Source organism: Triticum aestivum, chromosome 2D, assembly GCF_018294505.1.
Source record: "Triticum aestivum cultivar Chinese Spring chromosome 2D, IWGSC CS RefSeq v2.1, whole genome shotgun sequence".
NCBI classification, from domain to species: Eukaryota; Viridiplantae; Streptophyta; class Magnoliopsida; order Poales; family Poaceae; genus Triticum; species Triticum aestivum.
In genome coordinates, this window is record NC_057799.1 from 97,897,446 (window position 1) to 97,911,482 (window position 14,037).

The following is a 14,037-nucleotide window of genomic DNA, read 5'->3' on the forward strand; positions in this document are numbered from 1 at the left end:
TGGTGGTACAAGAAGAGTACAATGAGGATGATGACGATGATGAAGATGGTGAGTCGGTTGCCATGGCCTCCGTTGCCATTGCGATGACTCCACGGATGTCTCTCTTCGACTCACCCAATGAGGACATCACCGCCAAGTGCCTCATGGCTAAAGCCACCAACAAGGTAACCCCCAACATCAAAACTACCACCATTAATCATCCTTCTTCGACGGATAGCATTGATGAACATGGGGGGACAAATGTGGAGGAAAATGAGTTTGAGACCTTTATGGGTAAACTCAAGGGTAAATCCAAGAAGCACTTCGTTGCTCTCTTGGAACAACTTGGTGAAGCCAATGACATGATCGAGGCTCACGAAGATACCATCTCTAAGATGAGGGGCATAGTCATGACTATGCCGATGAGATTTCGGATCTTTCCAATGCTCTTGACGAAGAGCATGGTCTTCGTTTGGCTCTTGAGGAGTCATACAACGATGATCATGCTAAGTTAAAGAAAGATCTTGATCATGCTCTTGTTGTGTCTCATGTGCTAAACTCCGAGAAGGCAAAGCTTGGCTTGATCTTGCTAGACTCAAAGAGGAGTTTGACATTCTCGACAAGGCTCACAAAGTCTTGAAGGGTGTTCATGCTAGCCTCAAGGAGTCTCATGATCAACTCCAAGTGAAGCTAACTAAGGAGAAAGCCACCTTTCCTCATATGGTGTTAATTTATAATGCAAATGCTACTAATCCTTGTTGTGAGCATGTGCATCTTGTTGAGGAGAATGCTAAGTTGAAGGAGCAACTTGAGAAAGGCCTTGTGTCATGCATACAAGGTGAGAAGAACCTCAACGACCTTTTGAGCAATCAAAAGGAAGTTGTGGCCAAGGAGGGGATTGGGTTCGCACCCAAGCCCAAGAACAAGAAGAAGAATGACAAGACCAACCGACCTCCTCCTCTCAAGCAAACTTTTGTGAAGGAGGGAGAGGGTGCTTCCAAGGAGAAGAAGAACAATGCGAAGGGTGGCGGTGTCAAGAAGGGCAATGCCACCCCTTCCAACAAAGCCGGCGACTTTAATCATTCTTATGTGCTATGCCGTGCTAGTGATGGTCATGTTTATGCCAAATTTGTTGGTTCTCATCATGAGTATATTGAATGGTCTATTTGGGTTCCTAAGACCCTTGTTACTAACATCAAAGGACCCATTACAAAATGGGTACCTAAAACCAAGCATTGATCTCTGGTAGGTGTTTTCTTCCGGTGGGGGATCATGGTTGCTTGATAGTGGAGCTACAAATCATATGACCGGAAGCAAGGACTTGGTGGTGGACGTGCACAAGATTCCATCTATGCCCACCAATGTCGAGTGGGGTGATGCCTCGTCTTCTAAGGTATTGGGACTCGGCAAAGTTGTCATTTCTCATGATCTCACGATCGAGAAAGTCATGCTTGTTGAGTCCCTTGCATACAATTTACTTTCCGTTCGTCAACTTGCAATCATGGGTTTTGCCACCTACTTTGATATTGATACCGTGGCCCTCTTGTGGAGCAAGACTCTTAAAGTAGCCTTTGTTGGGCATGTCGAGAACGGTCTCTATGTGATTAACTTTTCGGAGCGACCCACTAAGACCGCGACATGCCTAATGGCTAAAGTTGATGTGGGATGGCTTTGGCATCGCCGTTTACCCCATGTCAATATGAGATCTTTGCAAAGTCTTCTCAAGGGGGACCATGTCCGTGGACTAACGAACGTTAGTTTTGCTAAAGATCGTGCTTGCAGTGCTTGTATCGAAGGAAAGCTTCATGAGAAGGCTCACCCTCCCACGACTCTCATTTACTCGAAGAGGCCTTTGGAGCTCCTTCATTTGGATCTCTTTGGGCCTCATCCTTTGATAGTCTTGGGGGTAGAAAGTATTGCTTGGTGATTGTGGATGACTATTCAAGATACACTTGGGTGTATTTCTTCAAGAGGAAGAGTGAGACCCAACAAACCGTCATTGACTTTGCAAATGAAGCCCAACGTCAACACAATGCAAAGATATTGACAATAAGAAGTGACAATGGCACCGAGTTCAAGAACTACACCTTGGATGAGTTTCTTAGTGATGAGGGGATCAAGCATCAATATTCCGCACCTTACACCCCTCAACAAAACGGTGTTGCGGAGAGGAAGAACCGGACGTTGATGGATGCCGCAAGGAGCATGATGGCGGAGTTCAAGTCTCCATACAACTTTTGGGCCGAAGCCATCAACACCGCGTGTCATGCATCCAATCGGCTCTACCTCCGCAAGGGCTTGAATAAGACTCCATATGAGATACTCACCGGTAACAAGCCCAACCTCAAGTACTTTCGGGTGTTCGGGTGTAAGTGTTTCATTCTCAAGAAAGGTGTTCGGTTGTCTAAATTTGAGGCTAGAGCTTATGAGGGCATATTTGTTGGTTATGCTACAAACTCTCATGCTTACCGTGTCCTCAATAAATCCACGGGACTTATTGAGGAGACGTGTAACGTGGAGTTTGATGAGAATAACGGCTCCCAAGTGGAGCAAAGTGGCACTTGTGATGTAGGTGATGAAATTCCTCCTCAAGCCATAAGAAGAATGGGTGTTGGTTTTATCCTACCCATTGAGGAACCCCTTGTGGCCGAAGGAGAAGGACAATGCTCCACTCAAGTGGAGCCATCACCAACCCAAGGCCCACACGCTTCCGAAGAACAAAGTGAAGGCCCTCAACCTCATGAACAAGACTAAGGGCAAGATCATGCTCAAGACGGTGGTGACACACCAAGTGATGCCCAAGGTCAAGTTCTCTCCCCCGAGCAAGTTCAAGATCAAGAACAAGCTCAAGACGACGCTCAAGATGATCAAGTGACCGCTCCTCAACTCACCACCGAGGAGGAATTGGAGCGTCGTGCCGCCAAGATTGCTTCCAAGCTCTCCACCAAGGGTCATCTCATGAAGAATGTGCTTGGAAGCATTCAAAAGGGGGTAAGCACTCATAGACAATTGGCAAACTATTGTGAACATCACGCGTTTGTCTCTTGTGTGGAACCCCAAAAGGTATATGAAGCACTCGAAGATCCGGATTGGCTTAATACCATGCATGAAGAACTCAACAACTTCGAGTACAACAAGGTGTGGAGATTAGTGCCAAGGCCAACGGGGAACCACAATGTCATTGGAACCAAGTGGATATTCAAGAACAAGCAAGATGCTCATGGGACCATCATCCGCAACAAGGCACGATTGGTGGCACAAGGCTACTCCCAAGTCGATGGTATCGACTACGGTGAAACCTTTGCTCCCGTTGCTCGCCTTGAATCTATTTGTTTGTTGATTGCTTATGCTTCTCATCACAACTTTAAGTTGCAACAAATGGATGTGAAGAGTGCTTTTCTTAATGGTCCTATTAATGAGTTGGTTTATGTCAAGCAACCCCCCGGGTTCGAGGATCCCTACTTTCCCGATCATGTGTATCAACTCGATAAGGCACTCTATGGCCTTAAACAAGCCCCACGTGCGTGGTATGACCACCTTACCGAGTTGTTACAAGATCGTGGGTTTGAAGTTGGGCTAATCGACCCCACTCTTTTTACTAAGAAGGTCAAAGGGGAGTTGTTTGTGTGCCAACTATATGTTGATGACATTATCTTTGGTTCCCCTAACAAAGCCTTCAATGAGGAATTTGCCGCACTCATGACCTCAAAGTTCAAGATGTCTTCGATGGGAGAGTTGAAGTTCTTTCTCGGTTTCGAAGTAAAGCAAAGAAGAGAATGAACCTTCATCAACCAAGCCAAATACACTCAAGACATGCTCAAGAGATTCAAGCTAAGTGATGTCAAGCCGGCGTCCACTCCAATGCCCACCAAGTGCCAACTTGACATCGATCCCAATGGTAAAGCGGTGGATCAAAAGGTATATCGCTCCATGATTGGTTCCTTACTTTACCTTTGTGCATCTAGACCGGATATCATGTTGAGTGTGGGAATTTGTGCACGTTTTCAAGCCGCACCTAAGGAAAGCCACTTTGTGGCGGTCAAGCGAATCTTTCGATATTTGGCTCATACCCCAAACTTTGGCTTATGGTACCCAAGAGGAGCAAACTTCAAGCTTGTAGGGTATTCAGACTCCGATTGGGCGGGAGACAAAGTGGATAGGAAGTCCACTTCCGGAGGGTGCCAATTCCTTGGTTGCTCTTTGGTAAGTTGGTCTTCTAAAAAGCAAAGTTGTGTGTCTCTCTCGTCCACCGAAGCGGAGTATGTGGCGGCTGGAAGTTGTTGTGCACAACTCTTATGGATGAGGCAAACTTTAAAGGATTACGGTGTCATTTGTGACAAAGTGCCTCTTTGGTGTGACAATGAAAGTGCCATCAAGATTTCTCTCAACCCGGTGCAACACTTCAAGACGAAGCATATTGAGATTCGGTATCACTTCATCCGGGATCATATTAGGCGAGGGGAGATCGAGCTCAACTATGTCAACACTCGTGATAACCTTGCAGATATTTTCACGAAGCCGTTGGATGAAGCAAGATTTCGCAAGTTAAGGCATGAGCTAAATATCATTGATTCGAGCAATGTTGCTTGAACACTTGCACTCCCCACCATACTCAACTTGTTATCTTGTTTAGGTGTAGGCATGGACATAGGGGGAGTGTTGTTCTCTTAATGAACTCTCCCTCCCCTTATTATGCATAAATTGATCAACTCTTTCACATTAGCCATTTTTGATGGTACTTGTGCTTCAAAGACGAGTTTTGGTCATGGGCCCAAGGATAATTCTTCGCGGTGCCATACCAATTGACTCAAACATAGGTGGCTCCGGCCACCGCCCTCTCCTTGGAGAGGCTGTGTCTTGTGGTTGGTCCTCGTTGTCTCTTCCCTTTCTTTCTCTCTGCCTTGTCTTAGTCTCCTCTTCTTGCCGTTTGTCTTTCTGTTCCTTTTTGAGCCAAGCCTTCCTGTCTAGTAGTTGCATCTCGTTGGGCGGTACTACCGTTGGTGGTGCGCGGTACTACCGCTTATGTTGACAAGCGGTACTACCGCCCACCCGAGCGGTACTACCGTTGGGGGGCGAGACCAGGGGGTTATGTTGGGGCAGGGGGAGGTTTCTCCTCTCCCATACCCATTCGCACCGCCCCCTCGTTCCTCTTCCTCTCTCCAGCGTCGCCTCGCCGCGGGAAGGCTCCGGCGGGCCGCCGTCTCCGGGCCATCCCTCTCCATTCCCTTTGGTGGAGTCGATCCCCACCTCGTCCTCTTGCCATGGATGCCGGTATTGCCCTCGTTCCTTCTCTCTTTTTGTCTAGTTCTCAGATCTAGCGTTTTTGGGGCAATAGTGGTTGCATCTCTCGATTTTTGGCTAAATCCCGGCTTGAGTAGTTTGGAGAAGGCGTCTAGACTGTGTGGATTAAGTTTTGGTAGGAGTATTTTTGAATTTGGTAGTCCGGTAGTGCCGGATCTGACCACGGCAGTAGGAACTGCCGTTTCCCAGTCTTGAGCGGTACTACCGCTCCCACTGGAGCGGTACTACCGCTCGTGCGGTACTGCCACCTATGGCCAGCGGTACTACCGCTGCTTGCCCGATTCCATCATTTTCCTACCACTGTTTGATCCATGTTGTTTTTTTGGAGGCTTATGCTCTTTCTTTCGTGTTGGCTCTTCTATTCGTGTGTTTGGTTCCAGGTGATGAACATCCTGAGCAGCAAGTCCGCCGTGTCAACCCCGGTCATGCAACATCGAAGCGCTACCGCACCTCTGAGTCAGCAGGTGCTTCCTCAAGTGCGGCACCTCCGCCTCAACTCCAGAAGAAACCTGCCAACAGGCCGAAGCCAAGGGGCAAGACTGTGACTGAGTTGTCTGCCAAGGAGTTCTGGGAAAGGCGTCACCGCAACCCCTATGTGGAAGACCAAGAACCCAATTTGGTCAACCGCCCATTCTGGAACCGCTTTCAGTTTGCCATCTACATTGATGTGATCAAGGCCAAGAAGAATCTCTATGTTGATGTTTGCTCCATCGACACGGATGCCATGGAAAAGGATCCTGAGTACTTTGGTGAAGCTCTTCAGATGTGTGCTCAGCTAAACATTCTCAGAATCATGCAGTTCAACAAGGACTTTGATGCAGATTTGGTGGCTCAATTCTATGCTACTGTCCATCTTGGCACTGATGCAGAAAGGACTCTGACCTGGATGACAAATGGCAAGTTACTGTCTGTCAAGTGGAAGGCCTTCATGGAGTTACTTGAGGTGGAAGATCATGGGCTTGAGACTCCTGTCGGCTTTCGCCCTCACCGCAATGTCAACTCCACTCACAAGCAAGCCCTCTGGCCCTACTGCACTGTGAAGGTTCACCCTGTGACTAAGAAGGAAACCTATGAGCTGTCTACCTTACTGGACATCCTTCATCATGTCTTTCGGGAGACCCTCTTCCCTCGCATCGGGAATCTGGATATGGTCCACTCCTATCTCGTGGATATGCTTCTCTTCTGCCAGCATGAGAAGGAAGCAAACACTGGCGAGTCCCTGGACATTTCTCATGTTATGTGGTCTGAACTTCTTACTGCCATTTCTGAGCGCAAGTGCCCGATCTATGGTCCGTTCATCATGCTGCTCATTGAGAAGGCCTGGGCACGTGTCTATCCACAGGTGATGCTGGAAACTGGAGAATTGGTTTCTCATGAGATCAAGCGTCTGAGGAAGAAGGACAATTGGGGCACCCCAGCCCCTAAATCCGGGGGTCCATCTACTGTTGCTGACATGGAGACCGAGGACGGGGCTGAGGCCGATGATGACGATGAGGATTATGAACCTTCTGGGACAGAGCCCTCTTGGGCAAAGAAGCTCAAGCGCAAGATGAAGAAGCTCTTCTGCATGGAGTCTCATGGTCAGTACATGACTCATGTGGCTGAGAAGAAGGCCAGGGGGCATCACAAGGAGCTCATGCGTCAGCTGGGTGCGACCATTGTCAGTGGGTCTGAGGGCCAGATCACTGAGGAAGAGGAATGGATTCAGTAGCACTGTCCGTGGACCGATTCCGACACCGAGCAGTTTCCGACTGAGGATGGCAGTGCAGATGACCCTGCCAGGATGTGATGAGAGAGCTCCTCGATTTGCTTTCACCTGGAGCCGTAGCATCGCTCTTTGCCCTTTTGGTGTCTCGATGCCAAAGGGGGAGAGAGCTTAGGGATTTGTGCTTTATGGTGTGCTTTATGGTGTCGTCGTTTCGTCATTTTCTTTGTAGTGTCGTTGTGTTTTGTCTATCCTGTTATATTACCTGCTCTCATGTATCATATGCTTAGGTTGTTGGACTATAAAATATAGGGGGAGTGTTGATCCTAATGTGTGTGTCCTGCATTCCAAAGGCACTACTAACTAGGTGCACACATTCAGGGGGAGCCCGTCTATATTTTGTAGTTCTAAGTATCTTTACTTTCATGTCATATCCTTGTGCAAATCCCTGGTTGTCATCAATCCACCAAAAAGGGGGAGATTGTTAAGGCATATCTCTCTAGATGTAGTTTTGGTGATTGATGACAACATGTTTGCGGACTAATCGTGTGCTTTGAGCATTTCAGAGATTCATCCTTTGGCACGAGACGATTTCTTTCCCCTCGGAGTGTCATTCAAGACGGTGTAGCTCTTTCGCTTCTTTTTGGTGGACTAGTTTCGTAGGAGTCATCGTACTATCAAGAGGGGGTCCGCTTTGGTAAGGCTACGGTGGAATCAACACGTACACATCCTCTTTACACTCTCTGAGCCTTTCCGCTTCATTGGAGATCTCTTTACCCTTTCTTTGGGCAGTGTCTGGTCCCAGCGGTAGTACCGCGGTACCCAGCGGTAGTACCGCTTAGGGGTCATAGGCGGCAGTACCGCTCCACAACGGTAGTACCGCCGGTGGGTCCTCAGCAGTAGTACCGCTGCGGTACCAGGCCCCTACCGCGTTGACTCGAGGGGTCATTTCTCGTGTCGGATTGTGCGGTACTTTGCAGCGGCAGTAGAGCGGCAGTGCCGCTCATGAGCGGTAGTACCGCTCTACCACCGCGGCAGTACCGCTCGGGTCCGTCTCTTTCCTGCCCTCCAAACTTCATGGTAGTACTGCCCGAGGAGCGGTAGTACCGCTGTTCTCAGCGGTAGTGCCGCTGCCTCCTGCGGTAGTACCGCCCTCTGCGGGGCTGTTTTGGGGGGTAACGGTTGGATTGTTCCCCCCACTATATAAGGAGGTCTTCTTCCCCAAAGTTGACCCACCTCTTCCCCCAAAATCTCCATTGTTGCTCCAAGCTCCATTTTCGCCCGATCTATCTCCCTAGCCAATCAAACTTGTTGATTTGCTCGGGATTGGTTGAGAAGGCCCCGATCTACACTTTCCACCAAGATAAATTTGATTCCCCCACTTATCCCTAGCGGATCTTGTTACTCTTGGGTGTTTGAGCACCCTAGACGGTTGAGGTCACCGTGGAGCCATAGTCCATTGTGGTGAAGCTTTGTGGTGTCGTCGGGAGCCTCCAATTAAGTTGTGGAGATTGCCCCAACCTTGTTTGTAAAGGTCCGGTCGCCGCCTTCAAGGGCACCAATAGTGGAATCACGTCATCTCGCGTTATGTGAGGACGTGAGGAGAATACGGTGGCCCTAGTGGCTTCTTGGGGAGCATTGTGCCTCCACACCGCTCCAACGGAGATGTACTTCTCCTCAAAAGGAAGGAACTTCGGTAACACATCCTCGTCTTCACCGGCTCCACTCTTGGTTATCTCGTCCCTTTACTTTCGCAAGCTTACTTGTGTTAAATCCCTTGCTTGCTTGTGTGCTTGTTGTCATTGCATCATATAGGTTGCTCACTTAGTTGCATATCTAGACAACCTACTTTGATGCAAAGTTTAAATTGGTAAAGAAAAGCTAAAAATTGTTAGTTGCCTATTCACCCCCCCTCTAGTCAACTATATCGATCCTTTCAGTCATCAATTACCAAAAAGGGGGAGATTGAAAGTGCAACTATCCCTGGGTGGTTTTGGTAATTCCTAACAACATATAGCTCATTGAGCTAATGCTATTTCAAGATAGATATTTCAGGAAAGCTCAATGATTGGCATGGCATGGATTAGAAAGTGGACCCTTCAAAATGCTAAGGACAAAAGATTGGCTCAAGCTCAAAGCACAAGACTCTACATTTTCTATTTTAGTGATCCAAGATCACATTAAGTCTATAGGAAAAGCCAATACTATTAAGAAGGGATGAGGTGTTGCTTAATGAGGTGCTTGCTCAAAATGCTTAGTGATATGCTCCAAAGCTCTCAACTACTTTCTCATATCCACATATGTCCCAAACCACAAGTCCAACTCGGCCCCACCGATTCTTTCTATCCGGCGCCACCGAGTTCAGTTGACATAGCCACTGCCAGAAACCCTAGTCTTTTCGGTCTCACCGATAGGGATCTCGGTCTCACTGAGATGGGATTGTAATCTCTCTGTTTCCCTTCATAACGTTTCGGTCCAACCGAGATGAGTGATCGGTCCCACCGAGATTGCAATGCAAACACTCTGTTTCCCTTTCGTAACGTTTCGGTCCAACCGAGATGAGCGAATCGGTCCCACCGAGTTTGCCTGACCAACTCTCTGTTTGACTATTACCAAAATCGGTCCCACCGAGTTTGTGTAATCGGTTTCACCGAGATTACGTTATGCCCTAACCCTAATGATATCGGTCCCACACGAGTTGACATGTCGGTCCCACCGAAACACCTAACGGTCACATTATGAACCAATTCGGTCTGACCGAGTTCTCTGATTCGGTCCCACCGAGTTTGCTGATTTGTGTGTACCCCTCCACCCACTCTTCATTCGTGGAGAGAGCCATCAGAACCTGCCTACACTTCCAATACATATTTTCTGAGAGAGAACCACCTACACTTGTGTTGAGATCAAGATATTCCATTCCAACCACATAAATCTTGATCTCTAGCCTTCCCCAAGTTGCTTTCCACTCAAATCTTCTTTCTACCAAATCCAATCCTATGAGAGAGAGTTAAGTGTTGGGGAGACTATCATTTGAAGCACAAGAGCAAGGAGTTCATCATCAACACACCATTTGTTACTTCTTGGAGAGTGGTGTCTCCTAGATTGGCTAGGTGTCACTTGGGAGCCTCCGACAAGATTGTGGAGTTGAACCAAGGAGTTTGTAAGGGCAAGGAGATCGCCTACTTCGTGAAGATCTACCCTAGTGAGGCAAGTCCTTCGTGGGCGACGGCCATGGTGGGATAGACAAGGTTGCTTCTTTGTGGACCCTTCGTGGGTGGAGCCCTCCGTGGACTCGCGCAACCGTTACCCTTCGTGGGTTGAAGTCTCCATCAACGTGGATGTACGATAGCACCACCTATCGGAACCACGGATAAAAAATCTTTGTGTCTACATTGTGTTTGCTCCCTCAAACTCCTCCCTTTACCTTCATATGCAATTGTTTTACATTCCGCTGCTATACTCTTAGAATTGCATGTGTGGGTTGATTGCTTGACTTGTGCTAAGTTGTTAAAATCTGCCAAGAACTAAAATTGGGAAAAGGCTAGATTTTTATTTGGTCAAGTAGTCTAATCACCCCCCCTCTAGACATACTTTCGATCCTACACTTTGATACAACAAATTCCGCCGCCGGTTCCGTATGAGTAGGCATGTTTTCAACTGTATTAGAGAGGGAGTGGTCGGCTATGATGACTACTTCGAGTGCAAAGAGGATGCCGTCGGCAAGATTGGTTTCTCCTCTTATCAGAAATGCACTGCCGCCATCCGAATGCTTGCATACAGAGTGCCCGGTGATCTCATTGACGAGTACGTCCGTATGAGCGAGTCTACATGCCTAGAGTCCCTGTATAAGTTCTGCAATGCTGTGATTGCTGTGTTTGGCCCTGAGTACTTGAGAGAGCCCACAACTGAAGATACAGCCCGTTTGTTGGCGATGAATGCCAGCAGGGGCTTCCCGGGGATGCTTGGCAGCATAGACTGCATGCACTGGGAGTGGAAGAACCGCCCTTCTGCTTGGCAAGGGCAGTATAAGGGACATGTCAGGGCTTGCACTGTCATACTAGAGGCCGTGGCGTCTCAAGATCTCTGGATCTGGCACTCTTTCTTTGGCATGGCTGGATCACACAATGATATCAACGTGCTTCAGTGCTCGCCGGTGTTTGCTAGGCTTGCCGAAGGCAACAGCCCACCGGTGAACTTTACTGTCAACGGCCACAACTACGACAAAGGGTACTATTTGGGTGACGGTATCTATCCTTAGTGGACCACTATTGTCAAGACAATACCCAACCTTGTCGGAGAGAAAAGGAAAAGATTTGCCCAAGAGCAAGAGAGTGCTAGGAAGGATGTCGAGCGTGCCTTTGGTGGTTTGCAATCTTGATGGGGCATCGTTCGGTATCTTGCTAATACTTGGAGCACGCAGAAACTATGGAAGGTGATGACTGCTTGTGTGATCATGCACAATATGATCGTAGAAGACGAGCGCCCGGAACGTCTGTACGATCAAGGCTTTTAGTTTCAGGGTGAGAATGTTGTGCCTGAGCATGGAGTAGCGGCAACATTTGAGCAGTTCACTCAGTTTCATGAAGACATGCGTGATTGGGAAACTCACGTGCAACTGCAAAATGATTTGGTTGAGCATATGTGGACTCATGTTGGCAACCAATAGATGTATCTTCTTTTATTCGTTTGCAAAACTATGTGAAACATTTTTATTTGTATTTGGCTTGTAAAACTATACTATTTATTTGGGCGGCTAAACTATTTTGCTTGTTATTTCATTTCACAATATGTTTGAATGCAAATCAATGTAAAATTGGGCGGCCAGCCGGCCACGCCTGCACATATGGGTCGGCGCATTGGGCGCGCTGCTGACCCATATGAAAAACAGGGCGGACGCCGGGCGGGCGGCTGACCCAAACGGACAAAAAGCGGACGAAATCGCCGTCCGTTTGGGTCGGCCCGTTGGAGTTGCTCTAATTCAACAAAACCGCGGCATGCGACTCATGAGAGATTAGGGTTTCCATCCTCTTGTCTAGGCCGGTATGTTCCGCCTCAGGTGGCCCTTGGGCCTCAGGGGTGCGGCGAATCCTAACCTCCGTATTTGGCCGAGGGATCCCGTCCTTACTTTAGGTAATTTTAGTGTCTTCGTTGGGTTGGGACGGCGAGGCGTCGACAACATCCCAGGGCTAGGATAATGTCCTTCTCGCACGCCTAGTGTCGGTGAAGGACATGTGGATGTGTGTCTTTGGCAGATCTCCTTAGGTCAGATTGACGCTTGTATTCGTTGGATCTGCTTACATCCGGTCAATGTTCGGTGGATTCGTCTGAATTTAGCCTCCCATCATTGTAGTTGGTACATTTTTAGATATGGTTCTTTCGATCTATGTTTCTCTTCATCGACGGTAGCTATTGTTTTAGTGCGCTGATTCTTTGGGTCTTAATACCACGACTTCTTTGTAGTCTACTACAACCAAATTTGCCTAGTGCTTATGATCGTTGCTAGGTGATCCATGAATTTGGTTGCAATTTTTGTTACTTCTATTAATTTTTGTATTGTTATTGTACTCCTGCTAAAGTTAGTATAAAGTTGAGTCATTTTTTTGGGACGGGGGAGTATATTATTAATACTCCCTCCGTAAAGAAATATAAAAGCATCTAAGCTCACTACTTTAGTGATCTAAACGCTCTTATATTTCTTTACAAACGGAGCACATGAGAAGATTTCTTAAAAAAGGTTCCCAACTATTGCAGGAGTTACCCCTTCATCATGTTTCTCGTGCGAACAAGGCGATTAGGGTTTTCCCTAGCTTCCATCGATGGGACGGTGCCGCCCCCCGGCCGCTTCATCTTCAATGGCCTTAGGGCCAAGGAGGAAAGGTGGACCAGATCCTTGTTGACGGGAGAGATCCTGTTATGTTTTTAGTTGGAGTTTTGAGTTCGATTAGGGCTTTCCTGCTTAGGGAGGCTAGACGCGCGATGACTCTCTGAAGATGAAATAATGTCCTTCCTACCTAGCCCTCGTCCCGGTGGTGCGTCTAGTGTCGTCGGATAATGTGTGGATGTGTGTCTTCGATGAATCTCACGAAATTCGGTTGATGGTCGTCTTCGTTCGTGTGTTTACATGTTTAATCCTATTGATCCACGAATCCTCACATCAGAGCAACAATTATTGTCGACGAAGAGAAGCATGGAGATGTGTCTAGCATCTTCGGTGGGCGTGTGGAGATGTGTCTCCGGCGTATCTGCCTTTGGTGGATTTGCTCGGATCTGTTCATCGTTCGTCTACGTTTGTGTGTCTTTAGGTTGGATCCTTCCAATCTACACTATTCTTCATCAGCGACGTTTGCTGTTCTGGTGCGCTGGTTCTATGGGGCCTTAGCACGAAGACTTTCCGACTGTCTACTACAACAAGCTTTGCCCGGCTCCGGCGAGGGGGGGCTGATGACGGCGGCGCGCTTTCGGCCCGCTTCGATGCTTGTAATTATCGGTAGATGGTCTATGAATCTGAATGTAATTTTTATTATTTCCGGTGTTCGTTGTACTGCCATGATTAAAGATGAATACATCGAATGTTTTCGTGAAAAAAAAAAGAAAAGGAAAAAAAAAGAGTACAGTGTGCATCACCTGCCTGATACCACCACATCTGCGGTAGCACAATCTGGAAAGCGAGCTTAATCTGTCGTGACAGTTTCGGCCACGGTACGTCGGGCAGATTTGGCGCCTGATCCGTGACACCCAGCCCAGCTTGCACCGAGCGACGCCAAACCACCGAGCGGGCGGGGTGGGTCCCACCGAAGCCGGCACCACCCGTCGCCGCCACGCGGGCCCCGCCCACCCCCACCCTGATCCCTTGCGCAGTTCAACAAGTGTTCTTCCCCGTGGTGCGGTGCGATGCGCTTTAAAAGGGACGGGCAGGCGACTTCCCCCACCCTCTCCCTCCCCAGCCCAAAAAATTTCCTCGCCCCTCCCTCCCCGAAGAAGAATCCCACCACCACCACTGCCACGACGAACCAATCCGCCCCCTCGCCTCCCCCCAGGGCCGCCGGTCCCCC